The sequence below is a fragment of the Thamnophis elegans genome, chromosome 1 (genome assembly GCF_009769535.1).
Source record: "Thamnophis elegans isolate rThaEle1 chromosome 1, rThaEle1.pri, whole genome shotgun sequence".
NCBI classification, from domain to species: domain Eukaryota; kingdom Metazoa; phylum Chordata; class Lepidosauria; order Squamata; family Colubridae; genus Thamnophis; species Thamnophis elegans.
Window position 1 is genome coordinate 41,411,343 of NC_045541.1, and position 17,162 is coordinate 41,428,504.

The window sequence follows — 17,162 nt, forward strand, 5'->3', positions numbered from 1 at the left end:
TGCCGAAGAAAGCTTTTCATCTTGCTCCCTCCCAACCTTGATGACGTCAAAGAACTTCTGGACTTGTCCCTCCAATTCCTCATCCCAGAAAAATCGATGAGGTGTGAAAAAACATGGATCATGATGCCACAATACAAAGCTTGCTCCTTACATACCTGTGCTGAATATCAGGAGTTGACATTTGTGACAAGACATTGGCCTGCAGACAGGCAGGCTTAATTTTTCTCCCACATTTTATTGGACATTAAAAAAAACTTCTCTCTTCTGAAATTTAAATATCTTCTTTAAAGTCATGAAAAATAACGAACAATAATATATCAAGGCCATCACCATCTTATTATTTGGTGGACAACCCCCCAATTATTTCCTGCTAAACCTCACCTTTCTGATTCAAGGAATGGATAAGATCCACCATCACAAAAAGGGCATTAGGGCAGTGCAGTGTCTCAGTGTATGTGTGGAACAGAGATGGGCTCCTACCGATTTGCACTGGTTCGGTGGAACCGATAATGGAAATGGCAACTGGGTCTCCGAACTGGTAGGGACGGCATGCTCACCATGCCCCCGAACCAGTTCCCTGATCGCGGCAACACCTTTTTTTGACCTTTTTAAATGTTCTGCGCATTTGCAGACCTATTTATAAGCAACTGTGCACGTGTGGAGCAAAATTGCATGCTTACTGAACCAGCAGTAATGCCGGCAGAAACCCACCTCTGGTGTGGAAGTGTTCACAGAGCAATAATAATAGTGCTTAGAACTTAGACTTACAGTATATACCATTTCACAGTGCTTTACAGCCCTCTCTAAACAGTTTACAGAGTCAGCCTATTGTCCCCAACAATCTGGATCCTCATTTTACTGACCTTGGAAAGATGAAAGGCTGAGTCAAACTTGAGCCAGTCAGGAGCAAACTGTTAGTATTTGGCAGAATTAGCCTGCAATACTGCATTCTAACCACTGCACCACCATGGCACCTTTCAGGACTAGATATATTTTTCTTGAAGGCATGGCTGCCCCCTGTGGACACAGCATGGTCAAGACTCATGGCCCTTTAAGGAGTGGCTGATAGGAGTTATATGTACTCATGCTGTTCTGAAGCACCATTCTGGTTTTGACGCTGACACCTTACATAAAACCTAACACTTATGCATAGATATTGCATTTGTCTGGCCATCCATTTGTGTTGGTATTTTTTCCCCAGAAAAATAAAATTAATTTCAGTTAAATGCACCTCTGCTTTGCTAGAAGAAAGACTTTGACATATTCCAGCAAGTTGGTATGAAGAAAAAGATATTCACTTTCCTTCTCTTTCTTTCTTTTGGCAGAAAATGTGTTTTCTTTTTGGAGAAATAAAGGAAAACATGACACAGGATGTGACCGCTTTTGCTCTCCTACTATTAATAAAACAGGGGAAAAAAGTCTGTTCTCCTAAAGAAGATACCCCATTAGTCTACAATTCTTTGCATGCAAGAATTTTAACTCTTTTTATGTTTCCGGTAAAAATTAACTTGAAGCTTTAGTAACTTTTCTTCTACTATTATCTAGAGAACAATCTACCAACTGCAAGAATGTTCCATAATTATATGTTACTTTTTGCAAATTAATAGTAGAAATTATATATACAAACACGGACATACACACTGTGTGTGTGCGTGTGCGTGTGTATGTGTGTGTGAGAGAGAGATATTTAAAGATTTATTTCTATTTATTGCTAAATAGTGCATATAAAGAGAGGCATCCTTTAATGAAGTTTGGCATTATTTATTAAAGATTTCTTTGATTCTAATTATCTTTGGCAAATTTAGGACACTGAGAAGCAAGCAATATACTAATAGCTCTGCTTAATACAGATGCACATTTGGTATGGTTCTTCACAACACTTTGCTTCATTCTGATATGTTTTATCCCAGAAGATTTTGACAATGAGAATATCCATTTAATTTAGATAGACCAAGTGAATCCATATAATTTAGGGGATTAGGCTGTGGAAGGTGCAACCACAGAACTGGTTGGACTAGATTCCAGTCAGTGAAGTGCCAAACAGTGACTTGGTTATTAATCAAGAACATGCTTGACCCTTCAGCAGAATAGCTTGATGCAAACCAATCAAGGTTATCGGTGCTGTCTTAGAAGATCCATCACTGGCAGAATGCTATCTGCCCTAAGATGGGTTGGAATTCAATTCCAAAATAGGGTGAATCCAGAATGCATCAAATACTATCCAAGATATGTTTATTTAGATTCTCAGTCATCCAGGTCATGGTTGTCCCAAAGAAACTTCTTGGATGAGAAACGAAAGGTCTCCAAGAAAAAACAAAGGAAGTCAAATTGCCTTTTGAAAAATCATCTTTGGGACTATCCAAGATACTACCCCCTTCCATTATATGTGCAGGTATCAGCTGGACTGGTTGTTCAGTCCTTCATCATTGGCTACCTCATAATGTTCACTACCATACAAAAGGCAAACATTTAATTTATGGGTTACAAGTAGTTCTATAATACAGGGGAACAATTGGAGAATTTCATTGTTGAAATGACATGACTAATCTTGAATGTAGGCATTGAGTTTTTTTCATTTGTCTGATCACTGAAATGAGCCACTCTATCCTAGCATAGACCATGAGCAGGTAAAAATTCTCTATAGAATAATCTCTTGTGAACACATTTTTCTTGAGCCATTGAGACATCAAAAAAGACCCAACGGTGGGTTTTTGTTAGAGGGTGTCATCCTGGGGTAGAATACCATTGGAAATTCACTGGGCCTGAAATCTTTTGGTGGTATATTAAACATTAGACTACATTTTGATGGCAATCATTAATCTCTATCTTTGGTAGGGAAAAGAGGCTAACAATCTCTTTAACATCCCCCCCCCCCCTGTCTTCTACCTCTAAAATAATTACATGGAGGGCAAATCTCAGGAGCAAGGAAAGCAGTGTTGTAAGGAACCTGGTATTTGTATTATTCTCTAGCTGGCTAACAATAACAGCCCTGGGAATGTGTAAATTCTCCACCGGTTTGTTTTGTGTACCTTTGATGCAAGCCCAATTGGCAAGTCTTCTTGAAGGGGGTGGAGGTGGTCGAAGAAGAACAATTAGCAGAAACAAGGGGAAAAAATGGGAGAGTAATTTAATTTTGAAAAACCCACTAGGTACAGAGCCTATTATTCAGCTAGGTGAATGCAGGGAGCTGCCACCAAAACAAATTACACCGTGCTGACATTGAATATGCTCCCCCCCCCACTCCACATAAAGCAGCTTGGATGTAGACCAAAAGCATTTGCCTGCAGTTTGATGACTCGGCCATGAAATCCCACTCGACTGTTCAGGTCCTATTAAAGGGGCAGTTGAGAATGATCAACTTGGCTGGAGTCCTCTTGAGAGAGGACAACAAGAAAGGCAGTTAGCTCTCTCTGGCTGCCTTTCAATCTACCAGAATGAGATAAGCCAAGCAGGACTGGATTTCTAAGCTTCTTGGCTGGTTGCAACAGCCTTCCCAATTGAAGAAGCTGCGAGCACAGCCTATCATTTCTTAATAATGGGGTTGGAAATGGTTTCACTGATCTGCACCCACAAGAAGCCATGCAACCATGATTGGTGTTTTGCTGTAAATGAGAAAATGTTATCATCAACATTACCACCTGCAGAGAAATCTCATGGGCTTCAAATTCACATTCTATTTAGTCTCTAAAAGGTGAAGGTTTTCTCTGTCCAGTCATTTCCGATTCTAAGGAGTGGTGCTCATCTCCATGTCTTAGCCAAAGGAACCAGCATTGTTGGAAGATATGACCGAGTGGCTGTGGATGCTGCCCCCGAAGGACAGTTCAGACAGTCCATCCTTGATCCTGGGGGGTGAAAACTTACACCCCTCAGAGAGGGCCCACAATTTGGGGCCATCCACAGCTGACACTGGAACACCACTTGTCAGCTGTGACCAGGGGGGCCTTTGCCCAGGTTCGCCTGGTGCATCAATTGCGGCCCTACTTGGATCGGGGTGCACTTCAAACAGTCACTCATGCACTTGTCACCTCAAGGCTGGATTATTGCAATGCGCTGTACATGGGGCTACCCCTGAAAAGCGTTCGGAGACTACAGCTAGTCCAGAATGCAGCTGCGCGAGCGATATTGGGAGTACTGAGATACACCCATATTACACCTATCCTCCGCGAGCTGCACTGGCTGCCAATTGGTCTCCGGATGCAATTCAAGGTGTTGGTCATTACCTTTAAAGCCCTACATGGCTCAGGACCAGCGTATTTGCGAGATCGCCTACTGCCGCATACCTCCCAACAGCCGATAAGATCCCACAGGGTGGGCCTCCTTAGGACGCCGTCAACCGGACAGTGTCGGCTGGTGGGGCCTCGGAAGAGGGCCTTCTCTGTGGCCGCTCCGACCCTGTGGAATCGGTTACCCCCAGAGGTCCGGACCTCGCCCACCCTCATGGCCTTCAGAAAAGCTGTTAAAACCTGGCTGTTCCGGCAGACCTGGGGCTGTTGACCTTATTATGTAGGGTCCAGCCCCAATTTAAATGTTGAAGAATTTTAATCTTTATTTTTATTTTATTTTGTTTGTTTTTTCTTTCTTGTTCTGTGTAAGCCGCCCGGAGTCCTCCGGGATGGGGCGGCCTATAAATCTAAAAAAATTAGATTAGATTAAATTAAATTAATTTTTTTATGGCCATGTGGCCAGCATGACTATATGCCAAGGTGCAAGGAATACTGTTATCTTTCCACTGACGTGGTACCTATTTATCTATTTGTATTTGCATGCTTTGGAACCACTAGATTGGTAGCAACTCTAGCAAATGACTAAGCCCATCATGCCACCTTCTGGTCTACATCTCAGCCTCTAGCTGATATAAACTTATATGAGATCAGAGGAATTGAGGCTCTCAAATCAGGCCATTTTACTGCAGGAAGCCAAAAGGGAGGGACTTGTAGACTGAAATCTTTCTCACTTTCACCAAGAGTACGTCCACCATGATATTCAAGCTTGGTCTTTGAGTAGGAGTACTGCTCACTGATACGTTCAAAGCACACAACTGCATTTGAAGTCTAACCTGCTGTAATTCTAGAAGTCCAAATCTCTTCTGAAAAGGGAATCATTTCCATTTCGAAAGATAGATTTCCTAAATTTTGATGTAGCTTGAATCCCTATGTTGGGTGTAGAAGATGAAGGCACATGTCCTTAACTACGTCCAGAATAAACCTGTATTCCCACCCATTCCCATCACTGATGTTAGCAGAGTCTTTATTATTTGGAAGTGTTTTTTAAAACCATAGCCACGATATCTATTATAAACAAACCATGTCTTGTGTGGTCTTTATCCTATTATGTCAATGAAAACTGGTCACAACTGGATTGATATTCAAAAAAGGAGGCTGCAGTAGAGAGAGTTTCATACAGTAGAGGAAATGCCACTTTTACCATTGTATAAATTTGATAATTTTTTAAAGAACAAAAAATGGCTTATTCTTAGAGAAAAAAAGCCCTCAAAAAGATGTCCTTCCTACACCCAGCCTCCTCCTTCTGTGGTCTGAGTGTTAAATGCAAATTCCAGAGTTAGACAGGTAGATAATCAGAAGAAATGGAAAGGCCCCTTAATTGCTTTTAGTACTGGTGAGTTAGCAGTCTTTTCTTGAAAGTAACAGGAAGCAGGGAGAGAGATATTTCCTTAATGCGGAAGGGGGTCGGTAGGGAGAGAGAAAAAAGACAGAAGCAGCCATGGAAAAACTTGGGAAGTTTCAAAAGGTCAAGATAGGCTAATATCACAGTAAAAGTTTCATTTAGAAACATGTAGGCGAGGGCAGGGAACCTGTGTGTTCCTCTATGGACTGCTGAACTACATTTCCCAGTCAGCTTGTCTAGAGAGGAATTTTGCTGAGAATTAGTAACATCTGGAAGGATAGAGGCTTTTCACTCCTGAGCTGAAAGTCAGAGACTACAGCAGTTCTTGATGAGAGGAGATGATCAAAAGAGTTTATGAATAGCCCAAGAAAGACCATTTTATATTCCATAGCCCAAGGCCATACAGTAAAGATTAATTTCCACGCCAGGAATAAAGAACCAGATACAGGAAGGCGCATCCAATCTTTGGCGGCCAGAGGGCAGATTTGGCATTTGCTCAGAAAGAGGGTATCGTATAAAATCAAATCATCTTTACCAGGGCAAACCACTTTATGATAGCTCCAACTTTTTCCTGCAGTGTTCCAGAGTAGAAAGATGTATTTCTGGCACACATGAAGAAGACCATTGTCATCTCCATTGTACATTTGGAGGCTGAGAGTTTCTTACAAAACATTTGCCAAACAGTCCGGAATCCCAAGTCTCAGGCAGTTCTGAGATGTAATGCTTTTGGCGAAAGACGCTTTTTGTTATCTTTGGGGTATGTGGGATTTATTCATTGCTGCTTTCTAATAATTTGATTTTTTAAAATTATTGTTGGAAGAAAGGTCCATCTGGGTTCAGTTCCAAGTGGGGAAAAAGACACTGGATTCATGGAAGTTGCTTGGAAAGGTTTATTGATGGTGGACAACCACATGGTTTGAGGTCCTGGGGGGGGGGGAATGGATCGCATGCCTTGAAGAGGGAAAAAAAGGGAAGAGATGCTGACAGAGCCTGAGTTTTATACCCTCTCTTGGGCCCCGCCTTGGAGCTTACTGTTCCTATGTAAGAAATGTATTCTGATTGGTGGTCAGACTCCCAGGGGGCGAGGGTCTTCGCTAACTTTGTAGGCTGTCTGTCTTTTGAGTCCCAAGCTTGGTTGAGCTATTGCTGGGTGATGATGTAATGAAAGGGCTTTGGGATTCCTATTATGGCTCTGCCTGAAGGAGGTAGATCTTTGTTATGTGGAAAGACTGGCTCAGGCCTTAATGGCCCATTGACAAAGGTGGGGGGGCTGAGTTTCTGCCTCCCTTTTAGGGAAAATATTCTGCTCTTTTAATATTTCCTAAAATATCTCATTTTCCTAGGAGAGGGGTGGGTGCTTACTTCCTACATTATGAAAAACTACCATGGGAGGGTTTTGGTTCTTTTTTTTTGGATATAAATTTTATGTTTTCATTTTCATAACATATAACCACATCTATACTGTTACATAGCCAATATCGTATTGTATTATTAAATATTTACATTAATTCGTCTTACCATCAGCTCCCAAAAACAATTATTGGCTCTTCTGCTCTCCATACACCGTATTTGTACCTTATCCATCATTTTCTTCTCTCTCTCTCCTCCCTCTCCCTACTTCCTTTCTTCCCTCTATCGTCATTCTCTTCTTTACTTCCCCTTCCTCTCTCCTTCTCCTCTCTCCCCTTTCCACTTCTTCTTCTCCTTCTTCTTCCCCTCTCCTGCCCTCTCTCCTATCCCTCTCTTCTTCCCTTACCTCTCTCCTCTACTTCACACTCTTCATTTCATTTACTTGGTGGATTTCAGCTTCTGAGCGAGCTCCATTTTATGTTGTTGGTATTTATACTTTCTTTTCAATATACATATTTAATTTTAACATATATCTTCCTCCTTTTTTTAAAAGAGAAAAAAATGTATAAATATATAGTCATTGTGCTTTTAAACACCCCGCCCCCACCTAATTTTGGCCGAGATGTAGACATGGTTACAATTCCCAGCTATTCTCATCATTATATTTATATAATTATGCATCCTTACAGGTCCCCACTTTGTGATTCTGTCTTTAAATTTCAATAGTTTCCCAATGTAAATATATTTCATGTTCCCTCTCAATTTTTCCATCTTTAATTGTCTATAAATAGCAATCCTTACTGTTCAATGTTCATTACAAATCCCTTAGTCTACTATATTGAATAACAAGTAGTACACATCTCACTTTGTTCATCATCTTAGAAGTTCTATATATGTCCGTGTTTCATATATTTTAACCCATGCTTAATTGTCCTTCTATTGTCATATTCAATCAATTAGCAACTCAGTTTAATTACCATATATAAAAGTAAATCACAAACCTCTGCTTTACAATCTCCCCATATCAATTTCATATTTGTCCATATTCCATATATTTTAACCTTTATTTAATTATCTTTCCATTATCATATTCAATCAGTTAGCAACTCAATGTTATTGTCATATTTAGGAGTAAATCCCTTATCTCAGCTTTATATTTCTCCATATAACAATTTCTAGTTGTCTGATTTTTTCCTAGTAAGTCTTTTGACCCACTTCTCTATTCCTGTCTTCTCCCTTTTCTTTGTTTTAACGCGTCCACCTTCTTCAATTTTCCCCAAGCCACCATCAAAGAAATCTTTTATATTTTCCTTTATTAGGGCATAACCTCCTTCTTCAGTTTTCTTTATGCCACTATCAACCTCCAAAACATCTGTTGTCTGCTTTTTATTTCCTTTTGTTGCGATATAGCCCCACTTTTCAATTTTCCCTACACCACTGCCAAGACTAATGGAGTTTTTTGTCTGCTTTTTATTTCTCACTATTTCTACCCCTTCATTATCCCTCCCTCCTTCTCCATTTCCTCCTTCTTTAAATACCCGCTTCTAGAGTTCAGAATTCTATTTAGGCTTGATTAATGATTTATGCATATTTTTTTATAATTTTATGTAGTTCTTCAAATTCTCACCTTTCCATAAGGCCCAGTTCCAAAGTTACAGTTAATTATACAGTTCTTATTTCAGAGTTCTGGTCCACCTTAAATTTATCTAATTCAGCTGCTGTGGAGAAAAGCGACGGGAGCCATCTTGGTCTTTTGTTCTTCCTTAATGTCCAGTTCCAAAATTGCAGTTAGTTATACAGATCTTATTTTGAAGTTCTGGACCACCTTAAATGTAGCTAATTCAACTAATGTGGAAACTGAAGGGAAGCTGGAGCCATCTTGATCTTTTGCAGAAAAAAAAAGAAAAAAAAACGTATTTTCCCAGTTCTTGATTTTGTTATTATTTTTCCCTTGCTACCTTCCACCTCTCGTTGGTTATAGTTGCTCAAAATATATTGATTGGAACAAACTTGCATACAGCCAAACTCGGGTATGTTTCTCGTCTCTTGCTTTTCCAAGTTCTGATTTATGGCAGTTTGTTAATTAAAACTTCCCTCACAGGCAAGATTAGGTTATCAGTTATCAGTGAGAAAATAGTGCTTTTTTCTTGATTTTTCTCCCTTGTTGTATTCCACCTCTCATTAACTGGAGTTGCTTAACATATATTAGTTGGAAGAAATTCAGATGAAGTAAATCACCTCAGAATGTTTGGTTTCTATTTCAAATCCAAAACCAAGTTTAGAGTTTGTATTTGAGTGGGTTTGTCACTTCTCTGCTTTCTCCCTTTCTGTCTGAATTGTTTCAAACAGATGGCTTTTTTGGGGGGAGGGGTAGTGTTTCAACCCTCCATTTTCCCTTTCTTTCTTTCCTTTTGCCAAAATCCAGATCTGTCAATTAATATTATTTGTACTCTCAAGATTCTTTGCCTTTTCCAAGTTTTGATTTATGACTGTGGGTTAAATGAATCTTCTTATCGGTCTTTCATCTCGTCCTCACACTCCTGTTCAGTTGCTTTGGCTGGAAGCCATCTTCTTGTGCAGCCATGTTGCCATGCTGCTGCCCCTGCTCCAATTCAGAGGGAAAATCTCTGACCTGTGAGGAACCTCTTGCCTCCCTCTGGGTCTGATGAGATGCTGCCCCTTCTTCACCTCCCCTCCAGGGGGGTTCTGATCCAAAATGGAATAAGTTTGTCAGACAGGGTTCATATGAGGCTCTTGAGAGCTCACCCCCCCGCCCAATGTCTGTTCAGCTGGAGAACTTCCGGTCAGCTCGATAGGGTTTTGGTTTATTATTTTCACAAACAACTCAAGGCACCTTCGTCCTCCAATTTTTCCCACAAGAACAACCCTGTGAGGAGAGGTGGGCTGAGCGTAACTGGCCCAACTGAAGAATTGATCAGACCTGATTTCAAATTGATACAGGAAAAAAAATTCTGCACATGGACGTAAGTTGCCCAAATTGATTCAGAAGCAACAGAATTTCATTCAGCACTTTGATCTGACTCATTAATAAAATAAAAGGGCCGAGGTGGCGCAGTGGTTAAATGCAGCACTGCAGGCTACTGCTAGATCAGCAGTTCAGCGGTTCAAATCTCACCGGCTCAGGGTTGACTCAGCCTTCCATCCTTCCGAGGTGGGTAAAATGAGGACCCGGATTGTTGGGGGCAATATGCTGACTCTCTGTAAACCGCTTAGAGAGGGCTGAAAGCCCTATGAAGCGGTATATAAGTCTACTGCTATTGCTATTGCTATAATCCAAAACACCAAGCAGATGCATGCAAAGGGAAATGTGTTAAAATCTGCAGGATGGCAGACAAGGCCCTGCAATCCAAGCTCTGCCATCTTGCAGGTTTTGATACCCTCTCCCACCCTGTGGACACCCATGATTCAGCAATTTGATCCAGTGTCCTTTCAATCAAATATATGCTCACTTCTTTTTTTATAAACAACTATTGATTTTCAAAAACAAAAAAAATCAAAAGTTAAACTTGAAAGAGAAAAGATCAAGAAAAGAGAAGATAGAAGTGCAAAAAGAAAAATAGAAATTTGGGTGGTGGTGGTGGTGGTTCTGTGACCATGGGGTGCTGCAATGATCATAAGTGTGAAAAAAATCATGTCACTTTTTTCAGTGCAATTGTAACTTCGAACAGTCATTAAACTAATAGTTAAAAGTCAAGGAGTACTCCACCATCTCCTATTTTTGCTTTGGGTACTTAAGACAGCAACCACAATTTCAGGATTTATAGTCTCAATTTCAATGAATCCAGTTCAGGAAAAGCTGTCATATAATGTGAATTGTGCTGACCCTCTGATTCATATTCTACTTCTGTCAAATCTTAATTCCACTATATAGAAGATGATGAATCATTAGGTGAAGCTATGGGAATCCCAAATGAATGGATTTTATCATCAAATCTGCTTGGCAAAAATGTGAAACACAGACCAAATAAATGAGCCCTTAGGGATGTGATGCATTTGGGAGGGATGTAGATTGAACACAGCAAATAGATTTTTTTCTTCCTATATTCTGCTTATATATTGAGTGAGAAATGACAGAAGCCTGGATTTTGAGATCAAGTAGATCATAATGTAAGATTTCAGCTTTCTTATTTTAATGGGAAGGAGAGGGAAACATGATCCCAGTATAAAATTAATAAATATGACAGGGGAAAAATTTGTCTTAAAAAGGAAGCTAATATGTGCTTAGCCTCATAAACTGGCTTGGGACCAAGTCTAAATCTACAGCAGTGTTTTGATAGAAAGCTTTAATGGTATAAGAGGAAATTTATGTAGATATTTTTGTTGTTATCCATCTCCTCTTTCCTTCCATTTGATTCCAATTATCTAGAATGACAAATTGCAGAGGTAATGTTTAGTTACCCCAAATCATCTTAACATTTGCTTGACTGTTTTTATTGTGCTGTGGGAAAACTTAGAAGTTATCTATCCACAAACTGTATTTGTTGAACTGTAGAATTTAATTTCCTGTGTTTCAGGTATTTCATTTACCATGACCTCTGAATATCACTCTGAGTAAGTGGTATCAACATTTCATGCGTATATCTCTGTGCATATATGCAGTAGTTTCACCCATCCGGTAGTTGACAGACTGCACCTTTTTAAAATTTAAAATCAGCTAATGTAGCTGCTCATTTCAGTATCTTGGTTATATCCAGATGTTTTTTCTTTGGGAAATTCCTAGAATTTTGGGGAAAAAAACCTATATTGCTCAAATGAACTGTTAGAATCTGAAAAATGGTTATTGGTTATAAATCAGAAATTAGGACCATTCAACATTGTAACCAAGAAGGTTACCATGCAGGTACTATGCATCCTGTGGAGAAGCCTTCATTTAAGCCAGGGGCGTCAAGCTCCATTTCATTGAGGGCCGCATCAGGGTTGTATTTGACCTCAGGGGGCTGGGTGGGTGTGGCCAGGGTAGGTGTAGCCAGCTCAGCATCAGTCATGTCGGGGGCGTCTGTGGTGGCCTGAGCTCTCTGCCAGCAAAAATGGAGCTCGGAAGGGCCATGTGCGGCCCTTCTGAGCTCCATTTTTGCTGGCAGAGGTTGCAGGATGTCATCACAGCTGAAAACGGAGCTCGGGAGGACCGTGAGCTGCCCTTCTGAGCTTCGTTTTCACTGGCAGAGGCACAGTGGACTGATCCTTCACTGTTTCCCAGGCAGCCCCACAAGCCAGAATTAAGTATCTCGCAGACTGAATCTAGCCTATGGACTTTGAGTTTGACAGCCCTGATTTAAACAAAGCCATACATTTATCCTAGAGTAGGGATCCCCAACCTCTGGTCTGTGGATCAGCGCTGATCCACAGCATCCCAGCAATCAGGCCGTGCAAACAAGCAAAGCCCTACCATGGATGCAGGCAGCATGCAAAACCACGCCCCCTCCACTCCGTGGAAAAACCTTTCTCCATGAAACCGGTCCATGGTGCCAAAAAGGTTGGGGACCACTGTCCTAGAGGAGCAATTAAAAAAACTCTCAAATCTATCCTGGAATTATGGAGATCTAGGTTCCTTGATCTGCACCAAATGTCCTCATGATTCAAAGTCCCATATCTGAGGTTATAGAGGAATTCAAGCTAGAAATTGTAGGAAGGCAAATCCAAATATGAAGTTAATAAATGTGACAGGGTCAAAAGCTGTTTTAAAAAGGAGGCTAATATATGCTTAGCCTCATAAACTAGCTCAGGACCAAGCCTGGGAACTGTCATGTGTGAACCCTAGCACTGATGATGTTACCTAGTTAGGGTAATGAAATGTCTGCAAGAAAACAACCAAGCTCAGAGAGCACCAAGGAATCCTCAGTTCAACCTTGAGCTACAAATATTCTCCTTTATTGGCTGTCATGCATGGATAACCCACCTCTCCTTGTGGGTAACTGACTTAGTAAGAATTAAAGCCTTGCTTAAGACTACAGTCTCTGATGAGCAATAGTTGGAGCTAGATGTAGCTCTGAAAAAAACAACAACATAAAAATCTTTACTTTCCAGCTAATCAACATTGAGTCAATAGTTATATATCCTGGTTGCCTAGCTCTTGACCTTTATACTATGTCCTGGTATTATTTTCATATTTGGCCTGACTCTTCATTGGTCTCCTAGTGTTGCCTCTGTTTTTTCAACATTGAAGTGTCTTACATCTCTTACAAATAATCCATGGGCTGCCTTTTGTTACCAACACTGAGATTAATAGTTCCAAAGCCTCAAGGGAAGGACAACAGAGCACCTTACATAGTTTGGTCCAAGAGATTCAGATTTTCCTTGATGATATAAAAGAAAAAAAATAATGGAGGGGAAGACAGGAGCAGCCACCCATGGGAAGGAGAACCCATGGGTCTAGTAATTCTGAGGATGGGAAAGGGCAGTACAGAAATGAGAAGAATTGAAAGGTGGTCAATTCAACCTCTAAATCTAGAAATCTAAGTTAAAGCATCTCGGAGAAACTGCAATATAGTCTCTGCCTGAACAACTGCAGTGAAGTGAAATACTGGATAACTGATTTCTTGTTGAAATGGTCTAATTGCCAGGAAGCAACCCCCACCCCTCCAACTTTCTGTAACTTAAATTTATTATACCATGTGCTGCATACTTCAGTGACAGATATTTGAAGAGCGCTATCATTTCTGTGCAATCTATTTTTCTCAAGGCTACACATTCCAACTCCTTCAAATTATATTCGTGGGACTTAATTCATTGTCACTCTCGCGGCCAGTCTCAGCTCAAATTTCTTTTGAGTCCTTCTTCAAATGTGGGGCAGAACTCATTATGAATCTCAAGGTGGAGTTTATACAGCAACAATCAGGCTTTTGATTGCTACTCTGTTAAATGTTATTCCAAGAGTAATAGATAGGTAGGAGCCAGTGGTGGGTTGCAGGTCGTACGCTCCGGTACGGGCATACCGGAGTCTGCCCGGAGCACCAGATACCGTTCTGGTAGATGCTCCGGAGGGCCCACCTGAGCTCCTTATTGGTCTTTTAAGTCTTTGGTGCTTCCGCACACATGCGCGGCACATACAGCTCCTGCACGACCCTCCGCTGAGCAGGTGGAGCATTACGAAGGCTTGCAGAAGTGATAAGACGCATGTGTGCACTGCATGCCTGTGCATGCATCCATGTGGATAACGCCAGGCCCGTTCGAACTGTACCGGTTGGAATGGGATCCGGAACCCACCACTGGTAGGAGCAAAGAAAACCAGAAAGGCCTCAATGTATATGCAGGGAGTCCTCAACTTACAACCATTCATTTAGTGACCATTCAAAGTTACAACAGCATTGGAGAAAGTGACTTATGACCATTGCAGTATCCCTGTGGTCATGTGATCAAAATTCAGCAGCTTGGAAACTGGCATGTATTTATGACGGTTGCAATGTCCCAGGATCATATGATATTCTTTTGTGACCTTCTAACAAGCTAAGTCAGCGGGGAAGCCAGATTCACTTAACAACCGCAGTTAACTTAATAACTGCAGTAATTCACTTAACAACTGTGACAAGAAAGGTTGTAAAATGAGGCAAAATTCACATAAAAATTCTCTTGCTTACCAACAAAATTTTGGGCTCAACTGTGAATGTAAGTTGAGGACTATGTGTATATCCCTTGTTCTGTTCAGACAAACCACAGTTTAGTTTTTTTTAGTTTTATTAAACATTTATAGTTTATAAATGTTTTGGTTGGTTTGGTTGGTATTACTAATAGACTTCACTAGTGATGGGATTCAATTTTTTTTACTACCAGTTCTCTGGGCATGGCTTGGTGGGTGTGGCAGGGGAAGGTTACTGCAAATTCCCCATTCCCTCCTGATCAGCTGGGACTTGGGGGGCAGAGAATAGATGTGGGCAGGGCCAGTCAGAGGTGGTATTTGCCGGTTTTCCAAACTACTCAAAATTTCCGCTACCGGTTCTCCAGAACTGGTCAGAACCTGCTGAATACCACCTCTGGACTTCACTCACTGACATTTTGCAAACTCTGCTTCTATTCCTTCATGCAATACTTATCTTGATACCCTTCTACTATAATTGTACCCAACAGCTCCAAAAAAGATTGCCTTCCATGGAATTAGATTTTCTAAAATTAGTCTTTTTATGGATTGTCAATTTCCTGACAATCTATAAAATGATATATTTTCTCAAAAAGCGTCGGGTTTAAATAAAAGAGCAGCTGTTGTTTCTGACTGTTGAAATAATGGTGATCCTCGCTGGCACCACTGCTTTAAATCTTACCACAATTGAAGACATTCTCTCTCCCCCCCACCCCAAATGATCAAGGTTTCTTGTAACCTTGAAAGGGAAGGCTCCTGTGATGGGATGGAAACAGTTTTTGTGGTTCACTTGTACGGTTTAAGTTCTATTTATGACTCCAATTCCTTATGGCCCTCACTCTGTTTATTTTCGCATTTCCTTTCTTTCCTCTACCCTCCCTAAAGCTGGCTCTCCAAGCATTTACATGGTTTCTGATCCATGTTTCCTCTCCTCATATTTTACATCTTATTTTTTTTAACGTGGCAGTCTGCAACAAAGTCTTGAAAAGGCTGCTGGCAAGCTGACCAAAAAGATATATGCATGCATAACTTGGAAAGGAAAATTCATTCTTAGAAAAATATGACTTTATAAAATCTTCAAATGCACACACATGCACACACACACACACACACTTACTTTTGCAGAAACATAGGCCAAATCATGTGATCATCTGAGGTGGAACTTACAAGAAGAAAGTTTCTGGAATTGCAGCCCCACTGACTTGCCAAATAATTTGATTATAAGACCCAAAATGACATCCAGAGTGCAGAAGTGGGCTTTATCACAATTGCACAATTTGGATGAAAATGGTTATTTTTATTATAATCACTGATATAACTTTAGTTGATCAGAGTTATCGCACAGTTTTTTTCAAATAAGTATAACCTCAGTGCATAGAAGAATCATCTATAGGAGTTTGACTGCCTGGAGGGAAGCCAAGGCCACATATTCATCACAAAATCATCCAGTTTTTGTTGCCACGATGTAAAAAATATGTTGAGACTCTGGAAAGAGGGCAGAGAAGAGCAACAAAGATGAATAGGGGCTGGAGGCTAAAACACATGAAGAACGGTTACATGAATTGGGTATGGTTGTCTAGTGAAAAGAAGGACTGGGGTGACATGATAGGAGGCTGCCACAAAGAAGAGGGGGGGGGTCAACTTATTCTCCAAAGCACCAGAAGCCAAGGCAAGAAACAATGGGTGGAAACTAATCAAGGAGGGAAGCAACCTAGAACTAAGGAGAGATTTCCTGATAGTGAGAACTATGTATAGATTGGTCTATGTGTTATAAAAATGCTTCAGCTTTGTTGCCTTTTGAAAGAGTGTGGGTAGTATGAGATATTCCTTAATAAACTAATTGTCCCAAACCCAACTGCCTTTAAAAAAAAGAAACACATTCAAATGGAAACTAGTGTGGTTGAAATGCTGGTTGGGGATTCTGTGAACTGTACTTCCAGTATATGAGCAGGGCACAAGGTTGGGCAAACTGACATTACATTTAAAAACTGCTTGCCTTGCTGCTTATATCCTAACTGTCTGCATGCCAAGTTCATGCCAAGAGTCCTTCTGTGAGAGAGATGGGTGGTTCTTAAGTACAATAAATAAAACATCACTACCAACAAAGTTGTAAGGACAAATTTAAATGGTACAGGAAGACAGTATTTGTAATATTGCAATAATGCAAGTCCCCCCCACCACTCTTCTTTGTGTGTAACAGTGCTTATGTCAGCCCTCATAGCATGCATGAGATTGCATAAATATTTTTAAACCTCTGCACAACACTTTCAGAAGTAAGATAGCTGACAGATATAACACATTACAAATGGTTGGAAATGAAAAACTGAAAAGTCTTATTTAATCTTGTATGCTGGGGAAGGAGTAAAACTGGAATTAGGTTTAGTGCAACAATAACAAAATATTTTTCATGGCCTATGGCACACAATGTTATAAAATCTCAATGTTACGAACTCATATTCAAAAAAAAATTCTGAATACAATTAATACAAACTGAATTTGGAATTCACTCCCAAAGGACATTATTGAATATCTTAGTAGTAATAGCAACTTCTGTGCATCCTCAAAAGGATTAAGTTTCTGCGCATTACTGTCATAC